This window comes from Syzygium oleosum, unplaced genomic scaffold (genome assembly GCF_021117445.2).
Source record: "Syzygium oleosum isolate NSW1041296 unplaced genomic scaffold, Sole_v2.1 Sole_v2.16, whole genome shotgun sequence".
Taxonomy (NCBI): Eukaryota; Viridiplantae; Streptophyta; class Magnoliopsida; order Myrtales; family Myrtaceae; genus Syzygium; species Syzygium oleosum.
The window spans coordinates 6,101,509-6,112,929 of NW_026607500.1; the positions used below are offsets into that span (position 1 = coordinate 6,101,509).

At 42.3% G+C, this 11,421-nt stretch overlaps 1 pseudogene; it reads left to right on the forward strand.

The window, feature by feature from the left end:
* Window positions 1-2,789: 2,789 nt before the first annotated feature.
* LOC115692977 (glutamate receptor 2.1-like) lies at window positions 2,790-7,898 on the forward strand (annotated as a pseudogene).
* The last annotated feature ends 3,523 nt before the right edge of the window (window positions 7,899-11,421 follow it).

Sequence of the window (11,421 nt, forward strand, 5' to 3'; positions counted from 1 at the left end):
TAGTCATAAACTTTTTCACATTTTGCTAATTGAGTCCATTCAATCAATTTAGGTCGGAAATCGCTGACATGGATGCTAGCGATCTTATATGGCACAGCCGGCGTCGACATTGACATTTTTTTTAATAATTTTTTTTCTTTTTCTTTCTTTCTTTTTTTTTTCTTTCCCTTCTCTTTCTGCCAGTGGCCGGTCGCTGGTCACAGGCCATGGCCGGCGAGGGGTTGGCATCGTCCGATCTCGCTTAGGCGAGGCAAGCACCAGCGAGAGCAAGGCTCAACGAGGCCGCCCTAGCTTGGGTAAGGGGCCCCGTTCCCCTAGCAAGGCTGACCCTTGCCAAGGCCAGGGCGAGGCTCAACGGGCCTCTCCCTCGCCCAAGTGAGGCTCAACGAGGCCAACCTTTGCCCAGCCGACGCTTGGTGAGGCTGCCTTGGCCTTGACGAGGGTCGGCCTTGCCAGATCTAGCAAGGGGGGCCCTTGCCTAGGCGAGGCCGACCCTTGCTTGTGCCGGGCAAGGGTGATCCTTGCCCACGCAAGACTAGCCCTTATTGGCCATCGGCAAAAAGAAAAGGGAAAGAAAAAAAAAAGGAGAAAAAGGAAAAACAGAAAAAATTATAAAAAATAAAAAAATTATTAAAAATTTATAAAAAAAAATCCACATTAGTACCAATCTTGTCACGTAGGAGGGTTGGTGCTCACGTTAGCAATTTTTGGCTTAAGTGGCCGGATGGACTCAACTTGCCAAACATGAAAATGTTTATGACTAAATTGACACAATTGAAAGATTTATGACTGAATTGACACATGTGCAATAGGTTTAGAATTTATTTATTTTGTACTTTTTCCTTGGTCTTTGGGTGAATTCAAGCAAGTTTGCGTAGATGGTGTGGAATTAACCATGAGGGTTCGTGGGTTGATGATTGCCGTGTGTGGTTTTCTTGTCGAATTGGTCAAGGTAACGAAGGGGGGACAAAGACAAATTTGTACGTTTAATCAAAGATGTCCTACTCCCGGAGACAATGACCTTTCTCTGGGGTTCAGATAAAATGAGACAGAAAAAACAACAAACTAGAGTGTCTGGTGTAGACTTCTTAGGGTTACCTGTAGGTGTACACATCTCACATTTTTTTTTATCTCCCAAGATAAAAAAATAGTTATTGCACAATTTATACATAATATGTCATAAGACTCACGTGACCAACGGCCTAGATGAGTTTAGTCTGCATGTTCTATCTTGACTATGCAATATTGTTGCTTCTAAGGAGAAGTTATTGCGTGGTTTGCAGATCATCTCCACTGATATCACCAAAACTTTAATTTTTTGGGCCGTACCTGTGGACAATCATGATCAACGATTTAGATGAGCTTGGTCTATATATTCTCACTAGCTATATGAGACAAGGGTTTAGTGGTTTTATGGCAAAAGCAGGCCCTAAAGATTTTTCGGAGCATCCAAATCGGCAGACATCAAAGCCAAGAAATTTGTAAGGAGGCCATAAATTATTGATTCAAATGGTTCTGCTGGGGCCTGTAAAGCTAATTTTGAGAGCCTATTAGATTTCGACGTTAAATCATATATCTTTGCATAATTTTAGTCGACTTGGTATTTACGTATTAATTTCGTCTATCATCTATGGGATAGGGTTATCGAGAGACCGAGGGCTACGAGTTGATCAGTTTCGTTGGTAGAGAACCTTCTCTGAATTCTCCACTCGCTGTTAGGGTTTCTTACTCCATATTTGTTAATCCACCTTCGTGATGATGGAAATACTGTTGTATTGTTGATGTTGAGCCTCTAGTGTGTGACTAAAGAGGAACACTTTGTGTACCTTACTATTTTTCGTGATTAGTGGAAGTTTTTGGGTCATCCGTGGTTTTTCCCGTATTGGGCTTCCACGTTAAATCTTAGTGCTGTTTTTACTTGTCTCCTTATCATTTTGGCATTATATATACAGATTACGAGCTTGTATTGCTGGTTGTTGCTGAGATTAAGTTGATTTTGGTCAATTTAGTTTTGGGAAAGAAATTGATTTTGGACTGGATTAGTTCTTAGTGAATTGTTGCCCGATTCTCCTCAACAAATCTGGTCGCACCGTGCATGGTTCTAAAATGACCCACTTTATTACCCTCCTAATGAAAATTAAAGTCGGAACTCTCGACCTCTCTTCCTCCGCAGAAAAGAGATGCCAATGAGGCAACAATCTCTTGCGGCTATGTAACGTCAATATAAGAGGTTGACTCTTCGGTTTACGCAACAAAGAAGCAAGACGAGGGAAATGGGATTCATAGAGGATTATAAATTGTTAGAAAGTTCAATCCAAACGTACTTCTCATAATAATTGAGAACCATCGAGCAATTTCATCTTCTTATTATTCTTCTTTTTGTTCGTACGATCATGTCCTACCTTCCCAGAGCTTTCGCAGGTTGGATTCAAGCAGTCTCTATCTGAGACAGATCCTCCATATTGGACTTAGAAAATCCATAAAAAAATCACCAAATGATGTGCATCATATCGAAGACTTTTTTTGTTTTTTTGGTAAGGTCGTATCGAAGACTTTACATCTCTTGGTCTTTAAAAAAATCTCGAGTCGTTTCTAGCACTCAAACCAAAATAATTTCTGATGGAAAAACCAGGGAAAAAAATGATGGTATAGGCAATCCTGGGGTTAAAGAATTTCTGATGTTCTTCATCCAAAATAATAACTTGAAAAAAAAAAATCATGAAGTGTTGGTACTACCGGAGGTCGAGCAAATCCCAGAAGGGTCCCGCCCTCGTCGAGCAAATCCTTGAATGGACGCTCTCCATGCATTGCCTTAGTTGTCAAAGCTCTTCCCCATTATAATAAATACATCGCCGGCATCAGCATTGTCCTCAGAGTCTCTCTCTGCTTTGTCTCTCTTACGAAGTCACACTAGCCTTTTCCCAAAACCCTTTCCAATGGCTCCTGCAGGAATTTCCTTCGATGTTGAAAAGCTCCTCTTTATGGGTCTCTACTTTTTCGTGATTGTTGCGATCTTCGGCGACGGCCCTTGGGTCACTGTGGCTCAAAGCAGTAACAACAACAATGCCACGACGATCCTGGTGAACGTTGGGGTGGTTCTTGATCTCGAGACGTGGGTGGGTCAGATGGGATTGAGCTGCATTAACATGTCTCTCGCTGACTTTTATAGTTCAAACCCTTCCTACAAGACCAGGCTCGTCCTCAACGTTAGAGACTCCAAACAAGATGAGGTTGCTGCTGCCGCTGCAGGTTCTCTCTCTCTCTAATGAGCTTTTTGGTCATGATACTTGTCCAGAATTATATGACAACATCAGTTCTTGGGTTAAGACTTCTGTACTTCTATTGATTGTGTCGAAGTTTGTTTTGGTTAATCTTTTCTTTTACCGAGTATTTATGGGTTTAGTCTCTGCTTGAACTTGCAAGTGGTTTGGTTCTGGGTTAATACACATCTTGTTGTAGAGGATAAAGTATTTTGTGCAGCTGTTTGTGTGATGCAAGATAAAACCAATCAATGTTCATAATGACGCATTTGCCAATCATATGAACATTTCAGTTTCTATGTAACTGAAATTTGTAAAGAATTCCCAGTTAAACTTTCAAGCATTATTTTCAAGCGGGTTGTAATAATTGTGAAATAGAAGTCATTATCTTCTCCCAATAGATTCAAAGATAACACCAAGTTTCGAGCAAAAAAAAGATAACACCAAGTTGGTACTTGAGATTCAATATTATCTCTTTCACACTGAGAGTGAGGATGGTCTCGAAGTCAGAAATATATCAATATATGCTTCCAAGTCTTGCGGTCGTATTAGGCTGGCAGCTTGACGTTTAGCTCGAGAGGATTCATAGTCTCCGAGCGTAACATTTGACCGTGAAACAATTTAATTTATCATTATTGAAAATCGCCAAAAGAAGGCAACTTGGATAGAATCGATCGAGTCGAAGTCAAAATTGGACCGTGCTTTTGAGGTCGTAACTATTCTGTTTATTTTCGTACGACTTTGAAGAATATGCAGCTCTCCCGTGACTCTTGTCCCGGTGTAAGTGCAGCATAACTCTATGAAGTTCTGCGTGTAAATCATGGGTGAATCTTGTTATGAATCGTCCTTCAAAAGACACATGCTACGCACCTATTTTTTGAAAGAGCATAAAACTATTTTGCTTAGAAAATAGTCATTTCAGCGCGGACGATTGATAGAGACGATTTCAAATTCTTTTTTTGGGAAAATATTGATGGGGTACATCTCTACATGATTGTACTGATTATTTCTCTAGTTGAGCCAATTATTATGATTAAAGAGCTGTGTGTAGTTGAGTTAGTGATTAATTATTTCCATAGAAGTTTTATTATTGATAGAGAAATAAAGAAAAAACAAACATGTTAGTTTCAAGTTCGACCACATATTTGTCAATACATAAAAGCTGTTTACTATGGATGTTGAGAGAATTCATATATAATATAACATCGCAAAGTCTGACCTTACAAAATCCATAAAATTGAAATATGGGCTTTGGATTCTGGAGGGGAATTTTCTGATGCCATGAGGTAGAGAGGTCAACTCAACGATGAAGAAGAATCAACTTGATAGTGTCTGAGCCAATTTATGCACTTTTATGTGCCTGCAATAAGGTCAGAAGACTATATCTTTGAATAATATTAAGTACAATTTCTTTTCCAACTTCAAGCTCCTATTTTCCTTTTTCTTAAACATTTCTATTGCTATAATACTGCATCAAGTTTTCATTGACTTCTTATCGATACCATGCCTTTTCCAATAAGAATTGCCATAATCTGCCTTATTGTTGTTGTTTCACCGTCTTTTCTGGTTCACCCTTGCAGCACTCGATCTCATAAAGAACAAGCAAGTCCAAGCCATAATAGGCCCTGAAGGTTCCGTGCAAGCAGACTTCATCATTGACCTTGGAAACAAGTCTCATGTGCCCATCATCTCTTTTTCTGCTACTAGTCCTTCCCTCAGTTCGATTTGGAGTCCTTACTTCATTCGAGCCGCACAAAATGACTCGTCCCAAGTGAATGCCATAAGCGCAGTCGTTCAAGCTTTTGGCTGGAAAGAATCGGTCCTCATATATGTGGATAATCAGTTTGGTGAAGGCATCATACCTTCTCTTACTGATGCTTTGGAAGAAATCGACACACGAGTGCCCTATAGGAGCCTTCTTCCCCCCTCAGCCACGGATGATCAAATCATGCAGGAACTCTACAAGTTAATGATGATGCAAACAAGGGTGTTCATCGTGCACATGCTACCTACTCTCGGTTCACGGCTATTTGCCAAAGCAAAAGAGGTGGGAATGATGAGGGAAGGTTATGTGTGGATTTTGACTAATGGAATCACTGACCTATTGAATTCGGTGGATTCATCTGTTGTCGCTAGTTCGATGCAGGGAGTACTGGGCATTAAGACTTATATCCCGGACACGCCAAACCTGGACAACTTCATTGTCCGATGGAAGATGAAATTCCAACAAAACAATCCATCCATCCTTAATCCTACATTGAACATTTTCGGATACTGGGCTTATGATGCTGCTCAAGCTCTGGCAATGGTTGTCGAGGAAATGGGTGCAGCCAATTTTACCTTCAAGATGTTGAAGGCTTCGACAGATGCAACGGATCTCGACACTATTGGGGTGTCTCAAAATGGTCAGAAACTTCTCCAAGGACTAGCAAATACGACATTCATGGGCCTCGCTGGAAATTTTAGCCTCATTGATGGGCAGCTAGAGTCGTCAGCATTCGAGATTGTTAACATCAATGGAAATGCAGCAAGAGAGATTGGGTTTTGGACGCTAGAAAATGGGCTGCTAAGAGATTTGAGTTCATTCAACACAAGCAAATATTCCACTTTCAAGAGTAATCTCCAATCAATAATATGGCCAGGAGATTCAACCTCTGTTCCTAAGGGTTGGGAGATTCCCACAAATGGGAAGAGGTTGAAAATCTTAGTTCCCGTGAAGGATGGTTTTAATCAATTCGTGAAGGTGACTCGAGATCCCAGCACGAACACATCCCAAGTCACAGGATACTGTATTGACATCTTTCAAGCAGTCATGGAAAAATTGCCTTATGTTGTGGCTTACGACCTTATTCCATTTGCTTTGCCTAATGGAAATAGCGCTGGCAGTTACAATGACATGATCGATCAAGTATTTTACTTGGTGAGCTCATTGCAAGTGCTTGATTTCGTTGGATTACATGTTGAAATTACTATGCTATCATGTGTTTGACAAAGAAAACTTTTCCCTTCCTTTTGTTCGAACAGAATTATGATGCAGTGGTGGGTGATACGACGATCATAGCAAACAGATCATTGTACGTGGATTTCACCTTACCATACACCGAATCGGGGGGTGCAATGCTCGTGCCGTACAAGGACAACAACAGCAAGAATGCTTGGGTTTTCTTGAAGCCACTCACTTGGGATCTTTGGCTAATCACTGTATGCTTCTTTGTGTTTATAGCATTTGTTGTGTGGATTCTCGAACATCGGATTAACGAAGATTTCAGGGGTCCAGCCACGCATCAAGTTGGCACGAGCTTCTGGTTCTCCTTCTCAACCGTGGTCTTTGCACAAAGTAATCACCCTTCACTTTTACAGATAAATCGAACATTACAATTTACATATCATTGTAGGAGGATTTACGTGGTTACCCTTAATTTGGATTGCAGGGGAGAGAGTACTTAGCAACTTAGCAAGATTTGTTGTGATCGTGTGGGTTTTTGTGGTACTTATACTAACGCAAAGTTATACAGCAAGCTTGAGCTCTCTTTTGGTGGTGCAAAATCTTCAACCAACTGTGACTGATGTAGATCAACTCCTAAAGAGTGGAGAAAACGTGGGCTACCAGCACGGCTCTTTTGTTTATGGAATGCTAAAGCAAATGAAGTTCGATGATTCCAGACTTATATCTTATCAGTCTCCTGAAGAATGCAATGCGCTTCTTTCCAATAGAAGCGCAAAGGGCGGGATCGCAGCAGCTTTCCACGAAGTCCCCTACCTTAAACTTATTCTTTCGCAATATTGCAACAAATATACCATGATTCCAGCATTTAAAACTGCTGGATTTGGCTTCGTAAAGTCCTTGATCCCTCAATTCTAGCTAAAAGAAAAAATCCTCGAAATTTTCAATTATTAGGTTTAGTAGTTAATACTTTGATTGAAAAACCTCATGTTCTACTTCTTTTGGTTTACAGGTTTTTCCCAAAGGGTCTCCGTTGGTACCGGATATTTCACGAGCAATCCTCAATGTGACTGAAGGGCCTAAAATGACGGAAATTGAAAACGCGTGGCTTACATTGAAAAGTAACTGCCAGAATTCAAACTCCTTAGTTTCTTCGAACAGCTTGGGTCTTGATAGTTTCTGGGGCCTATTCTTGATTGCTGGAGCTTCTGCATTTTCTGCTCTCCTCATTTTCATGGTCATGTTCATCAAAAGAAATTGGCATGATGTAATAAGTTCTTCAGGTTCATTGTGGGAGAAGACTGTTGAATTAGGAAGAAGATTTTACCAAAGAGATGTCAATTCCCATACTTTTAGGAAGGACAGATTCAGAGATAGAGGCATGGACGATTGTGGCAATGAGATTGCAGCTGTTGAAACTTTCGAAAACACTCATTTCCCTTCGAGTTCATCATGTGACTCCAGCCTTAACAACGATGTTTTGATCAATGAGCAAGGCACACCATCTGCTGATCAAGGACTTCCTAATCGTGTAGACGAAGGGTGCCTCGAGAGAGCGATAGACGCTGAGCTTACCAATGTAAATTAAGAGAGGTACATGCTTCATACTAAACATGAATCCTTGAATAGTTGAATTTGGTACAGATGATAATATCGTCTCCCTCATTATCTTCTCATGTAAGGACTTCGATTGATACCATATAAACCCAGGTGACACTATATTGACGTATTAGCTTCTCTTATCCTATTATGTATAGGCAATGGAAGTGTTTATCGTTATTTCTGTGAAAAAAATCAATCAATTAGGAAGAATGGAATTACTCTTTGAGGCGTTAATACACTATCTTTAAGGAATTATTTGCCTCATAACATTGCTAATGGTTATTGAAAAAATCCTCCATAATACAATAAAGTCTCAAACAAGAAACCATATAGCAATTTTAATATTTCTCCAAGAACTCTCGAAAGGGAAACAATTGAAGACAATGGCTGTATTTTTTTAAGGAAAGAAAATCAAGAGGTTAAAGTAATGAAACGGAAGCGTCGAACGTCAAATTTATATCGTGTTTGAACGGATACAACCTTTCCTTTGAAATATTGCATTATGAACAGATATATTATTTCAAAAAACAAACTAAAATTCAGATTAAAAACATAATCATTTAAAAAAATTAATTTTTTAATTCCGAATTTCATAACTTCTAAAAAGATACAAATTTTCAAAAGCTGAAAGACACCTAATAACCGTTAGCTAAAAAATAACCTCCTGTATTAAAAATAACCATCACGCTATCTTTTCAATATGAGATGATGCACCGTCGCCGTCTGACCGTCGTCCCGGCCAGCCCAGCTCGCTGGCCAGCCAGCTGGCCCGCCGGCCGAGCGTGCCCCGGGCCGTGGCCGGACAGCCCAGGCCACAGCCCCAGTTGTGGCTCGTCGTGCCCATCGCCGTGCCCTGCCGCAGCCGAGCATTTTGCTCGTGGCCGAGCCCATTGCCGAGCGCCGCGTCGAGTCGCCGGGCCGTGTGCCGAGCCATGGCCATGCCCCGCGCCCGTCGCGCCCTCGCCCGTACGGATCCCAGCACTGTTCACCCAGGCCATTTTGAGCCCGAGTGGATTTTTTCCAGGCTAAAACCTAGTAAGTGACTTCCTAATCCCTATTTAGTACAATGGGTATTTTTTAGACTTATTTATGGGTCAATTAGAATTGGTTTAGTGACTAAGTTAGGGAATGGATTAGTTGGTTAGAATATGATTAGTACATGAATTTAGTGATAGGTGGTAGATTAAATTGTGGTGATTGCGTGGCTAATTATGGTGAGTTAAAGGACCGGTTGCCGTGACGTGTATGGGTGAAATTGATGATTGATTGTGGCCGACTTGAATGTCGGATTGGTGAGCTCGTGGTTTGGAATTGGGATGGTTTTGGGTGCATATTAGTGGCTAATGTTGATGGGTCAATGATTGGCTTGTTGTGGCATTCGTGGGTGGATTTGATATTCGTATGTGGCCGGCTTGAATGTTGGATTGGTGGGCTAGTGTGATGGGCTTGTGATGTGATTTGGATTCGTACGACGTGTTGAATGGCGAATCGTGATGTGGTGAGCATGCCTTGAGTTTGAATGGTACGACTTGTGAGAATGGCGAATTGTGTTGTGGTGCATGTGCATGAGAAAAGCCCGGATTGATCGGAGGGCTGCCAACCTGAGGCGTGGTTACGCGGGTGTGGCGAGAAAGGCATGACCAGACCTGAGGCGTGGTTACGCGAGTCATTGGAAGGGGAAAAATGTCCTGAGGCGTGGTTACGCGGGACGAAGCCCGGATTGATCGGAGGGCTGAGCCTGAGGCGCAGTAGCGCGGGCTGTAAGATTGGGCCTGATGCGTAGTAGCGCAGGCAGTGAGATTGGGCCTGAGGCGCAGTGGCGCGGGCAGTGAGAATGGACCTGAGGCGCAGTGGCCCAGGTCGTGAGAAAGATGTTCGGCCACGCATGCGAATTGAATGTGATTGGTGTTTGAGTGATTGTGATATGTTATTGAGTTATTATTATTGCATTATCACGTTTTGACTAACGTGCAGAGTTGGCATACGTTTTGATAGCAAAGGTAAGTACAATGATGTGAGCTCATTATGTTGTTGGCTAGATTGCATGTACGACTTGTCTGGGTACGTATTGGCCTACGTAGGATTTAGGGTGTTGCTTATTGAGACTCGTTCTCACGATTATTAAATAACCATTTCAGATCCTTGTCCTTGATCATGCCGTCTCGGCATTTTGGGATACCCGAGCATATCGATCACATGGTGACGGAGTATCCAGTGGGGGAGAACCTGGTGTACTATAGGCATGCTAGTGTAGTGTATGTGGACGTGGGCCCCGTGAACTGGAAGCCCATGATGTTTTTGGCTTGGCTATATCGAGAGAATGACGGGGAATTGATGGGGCCGATACAAGGGTTTGATGTTCCCCAAGGAGGTTTAGTGGCAGGATTAGGGGACTGGGACCCAATGGAAGTTGTCCCTCCCGATGGTGAAGTTATCGATCTGGAGTTCGTCCCCGAAAGCCCTGACCCAGAACCGGAGCCGGAGCCGATGGAGTCTGACTTGGAGCTGGAACCTGTAGTCGAACCCTCCGAGTCCAAGTCCGAGTCCGACGGAGAGCCCATGGAGCTGGAGTCCGAAGATGAGCCGTTTGAGATCGAAGCTGATACGGAGTCCGAGTCTTCAGGATCTGATCTCGATTGGGCATCGTAGAGGTGTCTAGGTGCCGGGCTTAGAAGCCCCGTTTTGGTAGAGCCTTCTTTTTGTGCAGCTAGCTAGCCTACCCTCGCACCTATCCCTTTTTGATGATTATGGTGGATCTAACCCTAGGAGCCTAATGCCTGAATTGTACGACCGAATGTGGTAAGTGACGGTCTTCTATTGTTAGGATATTATTGGGTTGCGTTATTGTTACCCCTCTATCTTATTTTATTGTCCGGGTTGCTTTAAATTCGCTTCCGTTTGCTTACTCGTGTGAGTGTTTCTTTTGGGTCGGCGACGCGTCCTGGGACGTCACGTTCAATACGACCGGCGAACGGGTGTCGCGAGTCCGTTAGGGTTCGGGGCGTGACAGAAAGTACAGTTCAATATGGTTGCAAGAAACAACAGAGATTGGATAGTTGATGCACTTGGATGTTCACAAGCTATTGCGGTTTTCTTCGAAGAAGAGTGCGAAGGTTATGCAAATAGCTATGTATGATTTGTCCAGCAAGATCTAGGTGTTTGTTCTGAGGTACAAGTTTGATCTTGTTGTCGTGAATAGGCAATTGAGAGCTTTGATTAGAAGGAAGACGGGTAAGACGATCAAGCATGTGTCGATTGACAATTATATGGAGTTTTGCTTGAAACTGTATAAAATAATTTTGTAAGGAGGAAAGCATAGTGAGAGATCGTAATATTGCTAATGAACCATAATAGGTTGCAGAATTGATGGATAGAATGTTACTTGAGTCGCGCCACAAAATGCTCTAGAGTATTGGTATAACTAGGATATTCTTGGCGGAGGAGATGTGCTTAGTTTGGCAACCTACATGTGAATCGATCCCATCGACTGTCCTGAAAAAGTGTGGTCAGGTAGAATTATTAACTATTTGGTTGACTAAATTATATTCGAACAAGGGATGGCAAACTCGATGGGAGGGTAATAAACTGCATCATTTTAAGTTATGCCCAAGGGGG